The following is a 19,230-nucleotide window of genomic DNA, read 5'->3' as shown; positions in this document are numbered from 1 at the left end:
TATGAACGATCGTCTCTCCACATGCTCATTTCAAAGATATAAGTAAGTATGTAATCGGTTCTTCACATATATTTTTGGGAACACAATGTATCTTTTCAGTTGCAAACTAAACTCACTCCATATATATGGGGAGGTTCTAGCTCCAACTCAGTTTTACAGTGAAAACTGCAGGAACTTCAAACCGGCACTAAGAAACAGACTGACAAAACACACTTAAACTTTCTACTGCAACACGTTCCATTTTGGCTAGATGAACGAACGTCTCTACACATGCTCATTCCTGAGAGATAAGTGTGTTTGAAAGCCTTCCTTCACCAAGCTTGTAGGTAACACATAGTTTCTATTCAGTTGCAAACTACACTCCATTCTTATAGATGGGGTGGTTCTAACCCCAACTCGGTTTTACAGTGAAAACTGCAGGAAATTGAAACCGGCACTATGAAACAGACTGAGTAACCAGAGTAAAAGTTTCTCCTGCATCCCGTTCCTTTTGTGCTAGATGAAAGAAAGTCGCTCCACTAGCTCAGTTCTGAGAGATAATTTTGTGTGAAAACCGTCCTTCAAATAGCTTGTTGGGCACACAAAATTTCTTTTCTGTTGCAAACTACACTTCATCCAAATATATGGGGAGGTACTAGCTACAAATCGATTTTACAGTGAAAACTGCAGGAACTTCAAAATGGCACTAAGAAATAGACTGAGAAACCAGAGTAAAAATTCCCTGCAACACGTTCTCTATGTGCTAGATGAACGAAATTCTCTCCAAATGCTCACTTCTCAGAGATAATGTGTTTGTGAAAGCCGTCCTTCACCTAGATTGTTGGGAACACAAAGTTTCTTTCCAGGTGTAAACTACAATCCATCCATATATGTGGGTAGGTATTAGCTCCTACACTGAATTTCAGTGAAAATTGCAGGAACTTCAAACCGGCACAAGGAAACAGACTGAGAATTCAGACTAAACGTTTCTCTTGCAACCTGTTCCCTTTGTGCTAGATGAACGAACGTCTCTCCACATGCTCAGTTCTGAGCGATAATTGTGTGTGAAAGCCGTGTTTCACCTAGATTCTTGGGAACACAAAGTGTCTTTTCAGTTGCAAACTTCACCCCATCCATATATATGGGGATGTAGTAGATCCAAATCGCTTTTACATTGAAAATTGCAGGAACTTCAAACCGGCACTAGGATACAGACTGAGAAAACAGACTAAAAGTTTCTCCTGAAAACCGTTCCCTTTGTGCTAGATGAATGAACGTCCCTCCTCATGCTTATTTCAGAGATATATGTGTGTATGAAAGCCGACCTTCACCTAGCTTGTTGGGAACACAAAGTTCCTTTTCAGTTGCAAACTACATTCCATCCATATATATGGGGATGTACAAGCTCCAACTCGGTATTATAGTGAAAACTGCAGGAACTTCTAACAGGCACTAGGAAACGGACTGAGAAACCAGAATAAAATTTCTCCTGCGACCCGGTCCAATTGTGCTAGTTGAACGAATATATCTCCACATGCTCATTTCTGAGAGATAAGTGTGTGTGAAAGCCGTCCTTCATATACCTTGTTATGAACACAAAGTTTCTTTCAGTTGCTAACTACACTCCATCCATATATATGGGGAGGTACTAGCTCCAAATCGCTTTTACTGTGAAAATTGCAGGAACATCAAACCGGCGCTAGGAAACAGACTGGGAAACCAGACTAAAATTTTCTCCTGCAACCCGTTCCCTTTGTGCTAGATGAATGAACGTCTCTCCACATGCTCATTTCAGAGATATAAGTGTGTATGAAAGCTGTCCTCTACCTAGCTTGTTGGGAACACAAAGTGTCTTTTCTTTTGCAAACAACACTCCATCCATATATATAGGGATTTAATAGCTCCAACTCTCTTTTACAGTGAAAACTGCAGGAATTTCAAACAAGCACTAGGAAACAGACTGAGAAACCAGAAAATTTGTTTCTCCTGCAACCCGTCCTTTTGTGCTAGATGAACGAAAGTTGCTCCACTAGCTCAGTTCTGAGAGATAATTGTGTGTGAAAGCCGTCCTTCACATAGCTAGTTGGGCACACAAAGTTTCTTTTCTGTTGCAAACTACACTCCATCCATATATATGGGGAGGTACTAGCTACAAATCGATTTTACAGTGAAAATTGCAGGAACTTCAAACCGGCACTAGGATACAGACTGAGAAAACAGACTAAAAGTTTCTCCTGAAAACCGTTCCCTTTGTGCTAGATGAATGAACGTCTCTCCACATGCTCATTTCAGAGATATAAGTGTGTATGAAAGCCGAACTTCACCTAGCTTGTTGGGAACACAAAGTTTCTTTTCAGTTGCAAACTACACTCCATCCATTTATATGGGGATATATTAGTTCCAAATCGCTTTTAAATTGAAAATTGCAGGAACTTCTAATCGGCACTAGGAAACAGACTGAGAAACCAGATTAAAACTTTCTCCTGCAACCAGTTCCCTTTGTGCTAGATGAACGAAAGTCCCTCCCCATGCTCAATTCTGAGAGATATTTGTGTGAGAAAGCCGTCCTTCATATATTTTGTTATGAACACAAAGTTTCTTTCAGTTGAAAAGTACAATCCATCCATATATATGGGGAGGTAGTAGCTCCAACTCGGTGTTACAGTGAAAACTGCAGGAAATTCAATCCGACACTAGGAAACAGACTGAGAAACCAGAGTAAAAGATTTCCCTGCAACCCGTTCACTATGTGCTAGATGAACGAACTTCTCTCCAAATGCTGAGTTCTCAGAGATAATGTGTTTGTGAAAGCCGTACTTCACCTAGATTGTTGGGAACACAAAGTTTCTTTTCAGTTGTAAGCCACAATCCATTCAAATATGTTGATAGGTACTAGCTCCAACACTGAATTTCAGTGAAAATTGCAGGAACTTCAAACCGGCACAAGGAAACAGACTGAGAAACCAGACAAAACGTTTATCCTGCAACTCGTTCCCTTTGTACTAGATGAACGAAAGACTCTCCACATGCTCTGTTCTGAGAAATAAGTGTGTGTGAAAGCCGTTCTTCACCTAGCTTCTTGGGAACACAAAGTGTCTTTTCAGATGCAAACTACACTCCATCCATATATATGGGGAGGTAGTAGCTCCAAATCGCTTTTGCAGTGAAAAATGCAGGAACTTCAATCCAGCACTAGGAAAAAGGCTGAGAACCCAGACTAAAATTTTCTCTTGCAAACCGTTCACTTTGTGCTAGATGAACCAACGTCTCTCCACATGATCATTTCAGAGATATATGTTTGTATGTAAGCCGTCCTTCACCTAGCTTTTTGGGAACACAAAGTGTCTTTCAGTTGCAAACTACACTGCATCCACATATATGGGGAGGTACAAGCTCCAACTCTGTTTTACAGTGAAAGGTACAGGAACATCAAACCGGCACTAGGAAACAGACTGAGAAACCAGACTAAAAGTTTCTCCTGCAACCCGTTTCATATGTGCTAGATGAACGAACGTCTCACCACATGCTCAGTTCTGAGAGATAAGTGTGTGTGAAAGCCGTACTTCATATATTTTGTTATGAAAAAAAAGTTTCATTCAGGTGCAAACTACACCCAATGCATATATATGGGTAGGTACAAGGTCCAACTAGGTTTTACAATGTTAACTGCAGAAACTTCTACCCGACACTAGGAAACAGACTGAGAAAACATTGTAAAAGTTTTTCTTACAAATCATTCCCTTTGTGCTAGTTGAACGAAAGTCTCCCAACATGCTCAGTTCTGAGAGATAAGTGTGTGTGAAAGCCGTCCTCCAAATAGCATGATATGAACACAAATTTTCTTTCGGTTACAAACTAGAATCCATCCATATATATGGGGAGGAACTAGCTCCAACTCGGTTTTACAGTGAAAACTGCAGGAACTTAAAACCAGCACTAGGAAACAGACGGAGAAACCAGACTATAGTTTCCCCTGCTACCCGTTCCCTTTGTGCTATTTCAAAGAACGTATCTCCACATGCTCATTTCTGAGAGATAACTGTGTGTGAAAGCCGTTCTTCAAATAAAGAGTTGGGAAAGCAAAGTGTCTCTTCAGTTGAAAACTACAATCCATCCATATATAAGGGGAGGTACAATCTCCAAATCTCTTTTACAGTGAAAATTGCAGGAACATCTAACCGGCACTAGGAAACAGACTGAGAAACCAGTCTAAAATTTTCCCCTACAACCCGTTCCTTTTGTGCTAGATGAACGAAAGTCTCTCCACTAGCTCAGTTCTGAGAGTTAAGTGTATGTGAAAGCCGTACTTCACCTAGCTTGTTGGGCACAAATAGTTTCTTTTCAGAAGCAAACTACACTCCATCCATATATATGGGGACGTACTAGCTCGAAGTCCGTTTTACAGTGAAAACTGCAGGAACTTCAAACCGGCACTAGGAAACCGACTAAGAAACCAGAGTAAAAGTTTCACCTGCAACCCTTTCTCTTTGTGCTAGATGAACGAACGTCTGTCCACATGCTCAGTTCTGAGAGATAAGTTTGTGTGAAAGCCTAACTTCACCAAGTTTGTAGGGAACACAAAGTTTCTATTCAGTTGCAAACTAAAATCCATCTATATATATATGGGTAGGTAGAAGCCTCAAATCTGTTTTACAGTGAAAACTGCAGGAACATGAAACCGGCACTAGGAAACAGACTGAGAAACCATAGTAAAAGATTCTCCTGCAACCCGTTCACTAAGTGATAGATGAACGAACTTCTCTCCAAATGCTCAGTTCTGAGAGATAATGTGCTTGTGAAAGCCGTCCTTCACCTAGATTTTTGGGAACACAAAGATTCTTTTCAGTTGCAAACTACACTATATCCATATATCTAGGGGAAGTACAAGCTCCAACTCGGTTTTACAGTGTAAATTGCTAGAACAACAAAACGGCACTAAGAAAGATACTGAGGAACCAGACTAAAAGTTTCTCCTGCATCCTGTTCCTTTTGTGCAAGATGAATGAGAGTCTCTCAATTAGCTCAGTTCTGAGAGGTAAGTGTGTGTGAAGGCCGTCCTTCACCTAGCTTATTTTGCACAAATAGATTCTTTCAGATGCAAACTACACTCCATCCATATATATGGGGAGGTACTAGCTCCAACTCAGTTTTACACTGAAAACTGCAGGAACTTCAAACCGGCACTAAGAAACAGACTGAAAAAGCAGACTAAAATTTCCTCCTCCAAACCGTTCCTTTTGTGCTATATGAACGATCGTCTCTCCACATGCTCATTTCAAAGATATAAGTAAGTATGTAATCGGTTCTACACATATATTTTTGGGAACACAATGTATCTTTTCAGTTGCAAACTAAACTCACTCCATATATATGGGGAGGTTCTAGCTCCAACTCAGTTTTACAGTGAAAACTGCAGGAACTTCAAACCGGCACTAAGAAACAGACTGACAAAACACACTTAAACTTTCTACTGCAACACGTTCCATTTTGGCTAGATGAACGAACGTCTCTACACATGCTCATTCCTGAGAGATAAGTGTGTTTGAAAGCCTTCCTTCACCAAGCTTGTAGGTAACACATAGTTTCTATTCAGTTGCAAACTACACTCCATTCTTATAGATGGGGTGGTTCTAACCCCAACTCGGTTTTACAGTGAAAACTGCAGGAAATTGAAACCGGCACTATGAAACAGACTGAGTAACCAGAGTAAAAGTTTCTCCTGCATCCCGTTCCTTTTGTGCTAGATGAAAGAAAGTCGCTCCACTAGCTCAGTTCTGAGAGATAATTTTGTGTGAAAACCGTCCTTCAAATAGCTTGTTGGGCACACAAAATTTCTTTTCTGTTGCAAACTACACTCCATCCAAATATATGGGGAGGTACTAGCTACAAATCGATTTTACAGTGAAAACTGCAGGAACTTCAAAACGGCACTAAGAAATAGACTGAGAAACCAGAGTAAAAATTCCCTGCAACACGTTCTCTATGTGCTAGATGAACGAAATTCTCTCCAAATGCTCACTTCTCAGAGATAATGTGTTTGTGAAAGCCGTCCTTCACCTAGATTGTTGGGAACACAAAGTTTCTTTCCAGGTGTAAACTACAATCCATCCATATATGTGGGTAGGTATTAGCTCCTACACTGAATTTCAGTGAAAATTGCAGGAACTTCAAACCGGCACAAGGAAACAGACTGAGAATTCAGACTAAACGTTTCTCTTGCAACCTGTTCCCTTTGTGCTAGATGAACGAACGTCTCTCCACATGCTCAGTTCTGAGCGATAATTGTGTGTGAAAGCCGTGTTTCACCTAGATTCTTGGGAACACAAAGTGTCTTTTCAGTTGCAAACTTCACCCCATCCATATATATGGGGATGTAGTAGATCCAAATCGCTTTTACATTGAAAATTGCAGGAACTTCAAACCGGCACTAGGATACAGACTGAGAAAACAGACTAAAAGTTTCTCCTGAAAACCGTTCCCTTTGTGCTAGATGAATGAACGTCCCTCCTCATGCTTATTTCAGAGATATATGTGTGTATGAAAGCCGACCTTCACCTAGCTTGTTGGGAACACAAAGTTCCTTTTCAGTTGCAAACTACATTCCATCCATATATATGGGGATGTACAAGCTCCAACTCGGTATTATAGTGAAAACTGCAGGAACTTCTAACAGGCACTAGGAAACGGACTGAGAAACCAGAATAAAATTTCTCCTGCGACCCGGTCCAATTGTGCTAGTTGAACGAATATATCTCCACATGCTCATTTCTGAGAGATAAGTGTGTGTGAAAGCCGTCCTTCATATACCTTGTTATGAACACAAAGTTTCTTTCAGTTGCTAACTACACTCCATCCATATATATGGGGAGGTACTAGCTCCAAATCGCTTTTACTGTGAAAATTGCAGGAACATCAAACCGGCGCTAGGAAACAGACTGGGAAACCAGACTAAAATTTTCTCCTGCAACCCGTTCCCTTTGTGCTAGATGAATGAACGTCTCTCCACATGCTCATTTCAGAGATATAAGTGTGTATGAAAGCTGTCCTCTACCTAGCTTGTTGGGAACACAAAGTGTCTTTTCTTTTGCAAACAACACTCCATCCATATATATAGGGATTTAATAGCTCCAACTCTCTTTTACAGTGAAAACTGCAGGAATTTCAAACAAGCACTAGGAAACAGACTGAGAAACCAGAAAATTTGTTTCTCCTGCAACCCGTCCTTTTGTGCTAGATGAACGAAAGTTGCTCCACTAGCTCAGTTCTGAGAGATAATTGTGTGTGAAAGCCGTCCTTCACATAGCTAGTTGGGCACACAAAGTTTCTTTTCTGTTGCAAACTACACTCCATCCATATATATGGGGAGGTACTAGCTACAAATCGATTTTACAGTGAAAATTGCAGGAACTTCAAACCGGCACTAGGATACAGACTGAGAAAACAGACTAAAAGTTTCTCCTGAAAACCGTTCCCTTTGTGCTAGATGAATGAACGTCTCTCCACATGCTCATTTCAGAGATATAAGTGTGTATGAAAGCCGAACTTCACCTAGCTTGTTGGGAACACAAAGTTTCTTTTCAGTTGCAAACTACACTCCATCCATTTATATGGGGATATATTAGTTCCAAATCGCTTTTAAATTGAAAATTGCAGGAACTTCTAATCGGCACTAGGAAACAGACTGAGAAACCAGATTAAAACTTTCTCCTGCAACCAGTTCCCTTTGTGCTAGATGAACGAAAGTCCCTCCCCATGCTCAATTCTGAGAGATATTTGTGTGAGAAAGCCGTCCTTCATATATTTTGTTATGAACACAAAGTTTCTTTCAGTTGAAAAGTACAATCCATCCATATATATGGGGAGGTAGTAGCTCCAACTCGGTGTTACAGTGAAAACTGCAGGAAATTCAATCCGACACTAGGAAACAGACTGAGAAACCAGAGTAAAAGATTTCCCTGCAACCCGTTCACTATGTGCTAGATGAACGAACTTCTCTCCAAATGCTGAGTTCTCAGAGATAATGTGTTTGTGAAAGCCGTACTTCACCTAGATTGTTGGGAACACAAAGTTTCTTTTCAGTTGTAAGCCACAATCCATTCAAATATGTTGATAGGTACTAGCTCCAACACTGAATTTCAGTGAAAATTGCAGGAACTTCAAACCGGCACAAGGAAACAGACTGAGAAACCAGACAAAACGTTTATCCTGCAACTCGTTCCCTTTGTACTAGATGAACGAAAGACTCTCCACATGCTCTGTTCTGAGAAATAAGTGTGTGTGAAAGCCGTTCTTCACCTAGCTTCTTGGGAACACAAAGTGTCTTTTCAGATGCAAACTACACTCCATCCATATATATGGGGAGGTAGTAGCTCCAAATCGCTTTTGCAGTGAAAAATGCAGGAACTTCAATCCAGCACTAGGAAAAAGGCTGAGAACCCAGACTAAAATTTTCTCTTGCAAACCGTTCACTTTGTGCTAGATGAACCAACGTCTCTCCACATGATCATTTCAGAGATATATGTTTGTATGTAAGCCGTCCTTCACCTAGCTTTTTGGGAACACAAAGTGTCTTTCAGTTGCAAACTACACTGCATCCACATATATGGGGAGGTACAAGCTCCAACTCTGTTTTACAGTGAAAGGTACAGGAACATCAAACCGGCACTAGGAAACAGACTGAGAAACCAGACTAAAAGTTTCTCCTGCAACCCGTTTCATATGTGCTAGATGAACGAACGTCTCACCACATGCTCAGTTCTGAGAGATAAGTGTGTGTGAAAGCCATACTTCATATATTTTGTTATGAAAAAAAAGTTTCATTCAGGTGCAAACTACACCCAATGCATATATATGGGTAGGTACAAGGTCCAACTAGGTTTTACAATGTTAACTGCAGAAACTTCTACCCGACACTAGGAAACAGACTGAGAAAACATTGTAAAAGTTTTTCTTACAAATCATTCCCTTTGTGCTAGTTGAACGAAAGTCTCCCAACATGCTCAGTTCTGAGAGATAAGTGTGTGTGAAAGCCGTCCTCCAAATAGCATGATATGAACACAAATTTTCTTTCGGTTACAAACTAGAATCCATCCATATATATGGGGAGGAACTAGCTCCAACTCGGTTTTACAGTGAAAACTGCAGGAACTTAAAACCAGCACTAGGAAACAGACGGAGAAACCAGACTATAGTTTCCCCTGCTACCCGTTCCCTTTGTGCTATTTCAAAGAACGTATCTCCACATGCTCATTTCTGAGAGATAACTGTGTGTGAAAGCCGTTCTTCAAATAAAGAGTTGGGAAAGCAAAGTGTCTCTTCAGTTGAAAACTACAATCCATCCATATATAAGGGGAGGTACAATCTCCAAATCACTTTTACAGTGAAAATTGCAGGAACATCTAACCGGCACTAGGAAACAGACTGAGAAACCATAGTAAAAGATTCTCCTGCAACCCGTTCACTAAGTGATAGATGAAAGAACTTCTCTCCAAATGCTCAGTTCTGAGAGATAATGTGCTTGTGAAAGCCGTCCTTCACCTAGATTGTTGGGAACACAAAGTTTCTTTCCAGGTGTAAACTACAATCCATCCATATATGTGGGTAGGTATTAGCTCCGACACTGAATTTCAGTGAAAATTGCAGGAATTTCAAAACGGCACAAGGAAACAGACTGAGAATTCAGACTAAACGTTTCTCTTGCAACCTGTTCCCTTTGTGCTAGATGAACGAACGTCTCTCCACATGCTCAGTTCTGAGCGATAATTGTGTGTGAAAGCCGTGTTTCACCTAGATTCTTGGGAACACAAAGTGTCTTTTCAGTTGCAAACTTCACCCCATCCATATATATGGGGATGTAGTAGATTCAAATCGCTTTTACATTGAAAATTGCAGGAACTTCAAACCCTCACTAGGATACAGACTGAGAAAACAGACTAAAAGTTTCCCCTGAAAACCGTTCCCATTGTGCTAGATAAATGAACGTCCCTCCTCATGCTCATTTCAGAGATATATGTGTGTATGTAAGCCGACCTTCACCTAGCTTGTTGGGAACACAAAGTTCCTTTTCAGTTGCAAACTATATTCCATCCATATATATGGGGATGTACAAGCTCCAACTCGGTATTATAGTGAAAACTGCAGGAACTTCTAACAGGCACTAGGAAACGGACTGAGAAACCAGAATAAAATTTCTCCTGCGACCCGGTCCAATTGTGCTAGTTGAACGAATATATCTCCACATGCTCATTTCTGAGAGATAAGTGTGTGTGAAAGCCGTCCTTCATATACCTTGTTATGAACACAAAGTTTCTTTCAGTTGCTAACTACACTCCATCCATATATATGGGGAGGTACTAGCTCCAAATCGCTTTTACTGTGAAAATTGCAGGAACATCAAACCGGCGCTAGGAAACAGACTGGGAAACCAGACTAAAATTTTCTCCTGCAACCCGTTCCCTTTGTGCTAGATGAATGAACGTCTCTCCACATGCTCATTTCAGAGATATAAGTGTGTATGAAAGCTGTCCTCTACCTAGCTTGTTGGGAACACAAAGTGTCTTTTCTTTTGCAAACAACACTCCATCCATATATATAGGGATTTAATAGCTCCAACTCTCTTTTACAGTGAAAACTGCAGGAATTTCAAACAAGCACTAGGAAACAGACTGAGAAACCAGAAAATTTGTTTCTCCTGCAACCCGTCCTTTTGTGCTAGATGAACGAAAGTTGCTCCACTAGCTCAGTTCTGAGAGATAATTGTGTGTGAAAGCCGTCCTTCACATAGCTAGTTGGGCACACAAAGTTTCTTTTCTGTTGCAAACTACACTCCATCCATATATATGGGGAGGTACTAGCTACAAATCGATTTTACAGTGAAAATTGCAGGAACTTCAAACCGGCACTAGGATACAGACTGAGAAAACAGACTAAAAGTTTCTCCTGAAAACCGTTCCCTTTGTGCTAGATGAATGAACGTCTCTCCACATGCTCATTTCAGAGATATAAGTGTGTATGAAAGCCGAACTTCACCTAGCTTGTTGGGAACACAAAGTTTCTTTTCAGTTGCAAACTACACTCCATCCATTTATATGGGGATATATTAGTTCCAAATCGCTTTTAAATTGAAAATTGCAGGAACTTCTAATCGGCACTAGGAAACAGACTGAGAAACCAGATTAAAACTTTCTCCTGCAACCAGTTCCCTTTGTGCTAGATGAACGAAAGTCCCTCCCCATGCTCAATTCTGAGAGATATTTGTGTGAGAAAGCCGTCCTTCATATATTTTGTTATGAACACAAAGTTTCTTTCAGTTGAAAAGTACAATCCATCCATATATATGGGGAGGTAGTAGCTCCAACTCGGTGTTACAGTGAAAACTGCAGGAAATTCAATCCGACACTAGGAAACAGACTGAGAAACCAGAGTAAAAGATTTCCCTGCAACCCGTTCACTATGTGCTAGATGAACGAACTTCTCTCCAAATGCTGAGTTCTCAGAGATAATGTGTTTGTGAAAGCCGTACTTCACCTAGATTGTTGGGAACACAAAGTTTCTTTTCAGTTGTAAGCCACAATCCATTCAAATATGTTGATAGGTACTAGCTCCAACACTGAATTTCAGTGAAAATTGCAGGAACTTCAAACCGGCACAAGGAAACAGACTGAGAAACCAGACAAAACGTTTATCCTGCAACTCGTTCCCTTTGTACTAGATGAACGAAAGACTCTCCACATGCTCTGTTCTGAGAAATAAGTGTGTGTGAAAGCCGTTCTTCACCTAGCTTCTTGGGAACACAAAGTGTCTTTTCAGATGCAAACTACACTCCATCCATATATATGGGGAGGTAGTAGCTCCAAATCGCTTTTGCAGTGAAAAATGCAGGAACTTCAATCCAGCACTAGGAAAAAGGCTGAGAACCCAGACTAAAATTTTCTCTTGCAAACCGTTCACTTTGTGCTAGATGAACCAACGTCTCTCCACATGATCATTTCAGAGATATATGTTTGTATGTAAGCCGTCCTTCACCTAGCTTTTTGGGAACACAAAGTGTCTTTCAGTTGCAAACTACACTGCATCCACATATATGGGGAGGTACAAGCTCCAACTCTGTTTTACAGTGAAAGGTACAGGAACATCAAACCGGCACTAGGAAACAGACTGAGAAACCAGACTAAAAGTTTCTCCTGCAACCCGTTTCATATGTGCTAGATGAACGAACGTCTCACCACATGCTCAGTTCTGAGAGATAAGTGTGTGTGAAAGCCGTACTTCATATATTTTGTTATGAAAAAAAAAGTTTCATTCAGGTGCAAACTACACCCAATGCATATATATGGGTAGGTACAAGGTCCAACTAGGTTTTACAATGTTAACTGCAGAAACTTCTACCCGACACTAGGAAACAGACTGAGAAAACATTGTAAAAGTTTTTCTTACAAATCATTCCCTTTGTGCTAGTTGAACGAAAGTCTCCCAACATGCTCAGTTCTGAGAGATAAGTGTGTGTGAAAGCCGTCCTCCAAATAGCATGATATGAACACAAATTTTCTTTCGGTTACAAACTAGAATCCATCCATATATATGGGGAGGAACTAGCTCCAACTCGGTTTTACAGTGAAAACTGCAGGAACTTAAAACCAGCACTAGGAAACAGACGGAGAAACCAGACTATAGTTTCCCCTGCTACCCGTTCCCTTTGTGCTATTTCAAAGAACGTATCTCCACATGCTCATTTCTGAGAGATAACTGTGTGTGAAAGCCGTTCTTCAAATAAAGAGTTGGGAAAGCAAAGTGTCTCTTCAGTTGAAAACTACAATCCATCCATATATAAGGGGAGGTACAATCTCCAAATCTCTTTTACAGTGAAAATTGCAGGAACATCTAACCGGCACTAGGAAACAGACTGAGAAACCAGTCTAAAATTTTCCCCTACAACCCGTTCCTTTTGTGCTAGATGAACGAAAGTCTCTCCACTAGCTCAGTTCTGAGAGTAAAGTGTATGTGAAAGCCGTACTTCACCTAGCTTGTTGGGCACAAATAGTTTCTTTTCAGAAGCAAACTACACTCCATCCATATATATGGGGACGTACTAGCTCGAAGTCCGTTTTACAGTGAAAACTGCAGGAACTTCAAACCGGCACTAGGAAACCGACTAAGAAACCAGAGTAAAAGTTTCACCTGCAACCCTTTCTCTTTGTGCTAGATGAACGAACGTCTGTCCACATGCTCAGTTCTGAGAGATAAGTTTGTGTGAAAGCCTAACTTCACCAAGTTTGTAGGGAACACAAAGTTTCTATTCAGTTGCAAACTAAAATCCATCTATATATATATGGGTAGGTAGAAGCCTCAAATCTGTTTTACAGTGAAAACTGCAGGAACATGAAACCGGCACTAGGAAACAGACTGAGAAACCATAGTAAAAGATTCTCCTGCAACCCGTTCACTAAGTGATAGATGAACGAACTTCTCTCCAAATGCTCAGTTCTGAGAGATAATGTGCTTGTGAAAGCCGTCCTTCACCTAGATTTTTGGGAACACAAAGATTCTTTTCAGTTGCAAACTACACTATATCCATATATCTAGGGGAAGTACAAGCTCCAACTCGGTTTTACAGTGTAAATTGCTAGAACAACAAAACGGCACTAAGAAAGATACTGAGGAACCAGACTAAAAGTTTCTCCTGCATCCTGTTCCTTTTGTGCAAGATGAATGATAGTCTCTCAATTAGCTCAGTTCTGAGAGGTAAGTGTGTGTGAAGGCCGTCCTTCACCTAGCTTATTTTGCACAAATAGATTCTTTTCAGATGCAAACTACACTCCATCCATATATATGGGGAGGGTACTAGCTCCAACTCAGTTTTACACTGAAAACTGCAGGAACTTCAAACCGGCACTAAGAAACAGACTGAAAAAGCAGACTAAAATTTCCTCCTCCAAACCGTTCCTTTTGTGCTATATGAACGATCGTCTCTCCACATGCTCATTTCAAAGATATAAGTAAGTATGTAATCGGTTCTTCACATATATTTTTGGGAACACAATGTATCTTTTCAGTTGCAAACTAAACTCACTCCATATATATGGGGAGGTTCTAGCTCCAACTCAGTTTTACACTGAAAACTGCAGGAACTTCAAACCGGCACTAAGAAACAGACTGACAAAACACACTTAAACTTTCTACTGCAACACGTTCCATTTTGGCTAGATGAACGAACGTCTCTACACATGCTCATTCCTGAGAGATAAGTGTGTTTGAAAGCCTTCCTTCACCAAGCTTGTAGGTAACACATAGTTTCTATTCAGTTGCAAACTACACTCCATTCTTATAGATGGGGTGGTTCTAACCCCAACTCGGTTTTACAGTGAAAACTGCAGGAAATTGAAACCGGCACTATGAAACAGACTGAGTAACCAGAGTAAAAGTTTCTCCTGCATCCCGTTCCTTTTGTGCTAGATGAAAGAAAGTCGCTCCACTAGCTCAGTTCTGAGAGATAATTTTGTGTGAAAACCGTCCTTCAAATAGCTTGTTGGGCACACAAAATTTCTTTTCTGTTGCAAACTACACTCCATCCAAATATATGGGGAGGTACTAGCTACAAATCGATTTTACAGTGAAAACTGCAGGAACTTCAAAACGGCACTAAGAAATAGACTGAGAAACCAGAGTAAAAATTCCCTGCAACACGTTCTCTATGTGCTAGATGAACGAAATTCTCTCCAAATGCTCACTTCTCAGAGATAATGTGTTTGTGAAAGCCGTCCTTCACCTAGATTGTTGGGAACACAAAGTTTCTTTCCAGGTGTAAACTACAATCCATCCATATATGTGGGTAGGTATTAGCTCCTACACTGAATTTCAGTGAAAATTGCAGGAACTTCAAACCGGCACAAGGAAACAGACTGAGAATTCAGACTAAACGTTTCTCTTGCAACCTGTTCCCTTTGTGCTAGATGAACGAACGTCTCTCCACATGCTCAGTTCTGAGCGATAATTGTGTGTGAAAGCCGTGTTTCACCTAGATTCTTGGGAACACAAAGTGTCTTTTCAGTTGCAAACTTCACCCCATCCATATATATGGGGATGTAGTAGATCCAAATCGCTTTTACATTGAAAATTGCAGGAACTTCAAACCGGCACTAGGATACAGACTGAGAAAACAGACTAAAAGTTTCTCCTGAAAACCGTTCCCTTTGTGCTAGATGAATGAACGTCCCTCCTCATGCTTATTTCAGAGATATATGTGTGTATGAAAGCCGACCTTCACCTAGCTTGTTGGGAACACAAAGTTCCTTTTCAGTTGCAAACTACATTCCATCCATATATATGGGGATGTACAAGCTCCAACTCGGTATTATAGTGAAAACTGCAGGAACTTCTAACAGGCACTAGGAAACGGACTGAGAAACCAGAATAAAATTTCTCCTGCGACCCGGTCCAATTGTGCTAGTTGAACGAATATATCTCCACATGCTCATTTCTGAGAGATAAGTGTATGTGAAAGCCGTCCTTCATATACCTTGTTATGAACACAAAGTTTCTTTCAGTTGCTAACTACACTCCATCCATATATATGGGGAGGTACTAGCTCCAAATCGCTTTTACTGTGAAAATTGCAGGAACATCAAACCGGCGCTAGGAAACAGACTGGGAAACCAGACTAAAATTTTCTCCTGCAACCCGTTCCCTTTGTGCTAGATGAATGAACGTCTCTCCACATGCTCATTTCAGAGATATAAGTGTGTATGAAAGCTGTCCTCTACCTAGCTTGTTGGGAACACAAAGTGTCTTTTCTTTTGCAAACAACACTCCATCCATATATATAGGGATTTAATAGCTCCAACTCTCTTTTACAGTGAAAACTGCAGGAATTTCAAACAAGCACTAGGAAACAGACTGAGAAACCAGAAAATTTGTTTCTCCTGCAACCCGTCCTTTTGTGCTAGATGAACGAAAGTTGCTCCACTAGCTCAGTTCTGAGAGATAATTGTGTGTGAAAGCCGTCCTTCACATAGCTAGTTGGGCACACAAAGTTTCTTTTCTGTTGCAAACTACACTCCATCCATATATATGGGGAGGTACTAGCTACAAATCGATTTTACAGTGAAAATTGCAGGAACTTCAAACCGGCACTAGGATACAGACTGAGAAAACAGACTAAAAGTTTCTCCTGAAAACCGTTCCCTTTGTGCTAGATGAATGAACGTCTCTCCACATGCTCATTTCAGAGATATAAGTGTGTATGAAAGCCGAACTTCACCTAGCTTGTTGGGAACACAAAGTTTCTTTTCAGTTGCAAACTACACTCCATCCATTTATATGGGGATATATTAGTTCCAAATCGCTTTTAAATTGAAAATTGCAGGAACTTCTAATCGGCACTAGGAAACAGACTGAGAAACCAGATAAAAACTTTCCCCTGCAACCAGTTCCCTTTGTGCTAGATGAACGAAAGTCCCTCCCCATGCTCAATTCTGAGAGATAATTGTGTGAGAAAGCCGTCCTTCATATATTTTGTTATGAACACAAAGTTTCTTTCAGTTGAAAAGTACAAACCATCCATATATATGGGGAGGTAGTAGCTCCAACTCGGTGTTACAGTGAAAACTGCAGGAAATTCAATCCGACACTAGGAAACAGACTGAGAAACCAGAGTAAAAGATTTCCCTGCAACCCGTTCACTATGTGCTAGATGAACGAACTTCTCTCCAAATGCTGAGTTCTCAGAGATAATGTGTTTGTGAAAGCCGTACTTCACCTAGATTGTTGGGAACACAAAGCTTCTTTTCAGTTGTAAGCCACAATCCATTCAAATATGTTGATAGGTACTAGCTCCAACACTGAATTTCAGTGAAATTGCAGGAACTTCAAACCGGCACAAGGAAACAGACTGAGAAACCAGACAAAACGTTTATCCTGCAACTCGTTCCCTTTGTACTAGATGAACGAAAGACTCTCCACATGCTCTGTTCTGAGAAATAAGTGTGTGTGAAAGCCGTTCTTCACCTAGCTTCTTGGGAACACAAAGTGTCTTTTCAGATGCAAACTACACTCCATCCATATATATGGGGACGTACTAGCTCGAAGTCCGTTTTACAGTGAAAACTGCAGGAACTTCTAACCGGCACTAGGAAACCGACTAAGAAACCAGAGTAAAAGTTTCACCTGCAACCCTTTCTCTTTGTGCTAGATGAACGAACGTCAGTCCACATGCTCAGTTCTGAGAGATAAGTTTGTGTGAAAGCCTAACTTCACCAAGTTTGTAGGGAACACAAAGTTTCTATTCAGTTGCAAACTAAACTCCATCTATATATATATGGGTAGGTAGTAGCCTCAAATCTGTTTTACAGTGAAAACTGCAGGAACATGAAACCGGCACTAGGAAACAGACTGAGAAACCATAGTAAAAATTCTCCTGCAACCCGTTCACTAAGTGATAGATGAACGAACTTCTCTCCAAATGCTCAGTTCTGAGAGATAATGTGCTTGTGAAAGCCGTCCTTCACCTAGATTTTTGGGAACACAAAGATTCTTTTCAGTTGCAAACTACACTATATCCATATATCTAGGGGAAGTACAAGCTCCAACTCGGTTTTACAGTGTAAATTGCTAGAACAACAAAACGGCACTAAGAAAGATACTGAGGAACCAGACTAAAAGTTTCTCCTGCATCCTGTTCCTTTTGTGCAAGATGAATGAGAGTCTCTCAATTAGCTCAGTTCTGAGAGGTAAGTGTGTGTGAAAGCCGTCCTTCACCTAGCTTATTTTGCACAAATAGATTCTTTTCAGATGCAAACTACACTCCATCCATATATATGGGGAGGTACTAGCTCCAAATCGATTTTACACTGAAAACTGCAGGAACTTCAAACCGGCACTAAGAAACAGACTGAAAAAGCAGACTAAAATTTCCTCCTCCAAACCGTTCCTTTTGTGCTATATGAACGATCGTCTCTCCACATGCTCATTTCAAAGATATAAGTAAGTATGTAATCGGTTCTTCACATATATTTTTGGGAACACAATGTATCTTTTCAGTTGCAAACTAAACTCACTCCATATATATGGGGAGGTTCTAGCTCCAACTCAGTTTTACAGTGAAAACTGCAGGAACTTCAAACCGGCACTAAGAAACAGACTGACAAAACACACTTAAACTTTCTACTGCAACACGTTCCATTTTGGCTAGATGAACGAACGTCTCTACACATGCTCATTCCTGAGAGATAAGTGTGTTTGAAAGCCTTCCTTCACCAAGCTTGTAGGTAACACATAGTTTCTATTCAGTTGCAAACTACACTCCATTCTTATAGATGGGGTGGTTCTAACCCCAACTCGGTTTTACAGTGAAAACTGCAGGAAATTGAAACCGGCACTATGAAACAGACTGAGTAACCAGAGTAAAAGTTTCTCCTGCATCCCGTTCCTTTTGTGCTAGATGAAAGAAAGTCGCTCCACTAGCTCAGTTCTGAGAGATAATTTTGTGTGAAAACCGTCCTTCAAATAGCTTGTTGGGCACACAAAATTTCTTTTCTGTTGCAAACTACACTCCATCCAAATATATGGGGAGGTACTAGCTACAAATCGATTTTACAGTGAAAACTGCAGGAACTTCAAAACGGCACTAAGAAATAGACTGAGAAACCAGAGTAAAAATTCCCTGCAACACGTTCTCTATGTGCTAGATGAACGAAATTCTCTCCAAATGCTCACTTCTCAGAGATAATGTGTTTGTGAAAGCCGTCCTTCACCTAGATTGTTGGGAACACAAAGTTTCTTTCCAGGTGTAAACTACAATCCATCCATATATGTGGGTAGGTATTAGCTCCTACACTGAATTTCAGTGAAAATTGCAGGAACTTCAAACCGGCACAAGGAAACAGACTGAGAATTCAGACTAAACGTTTCTCTTGCAACCTGTTCCCTTTGTGCTAGATGAACGAACGTCTCTCCACATGCTCAGTTCTGAGCGATAATTGTGTGTGAAAGCCGTGTTTCACCTAGATTCTTGGGAACACAAAGTGTCTTTTCAGTTGCAAACTTCACCCCATCCATATATATGGGGATGTAGTAGATCCAAATCGCTTTTACATTGAAAATTGCAGGAACTTCAAACCGGCACTAGGATACAGACTGAGAAAACAGACTAAAAGTTTCTCCTGAAAACCGTTCCCTTTGTGCTAGATGAATGAACGTCCCTCCTCATGCTTATTTCAGAGATATATGTGTGTATGAAAGCCGACCTTCACCTAGCTT

This window comes from Camelus ferus, chromosome 9, assembly GCF_009834535.1.
Source record: "Camelus ferus isolate YT-003-E chromosome 9, BCGSAC_Cfer_1.0, whole genome shotgun sequence".
NCBI lineage: Eukaryota > Metazoa > Chordata > Mammalia > Artiodactyla > Camelidae > Camelus > Camelus ferus.
Note: the sequence above shows the minus strand (reverse complement) of the source record.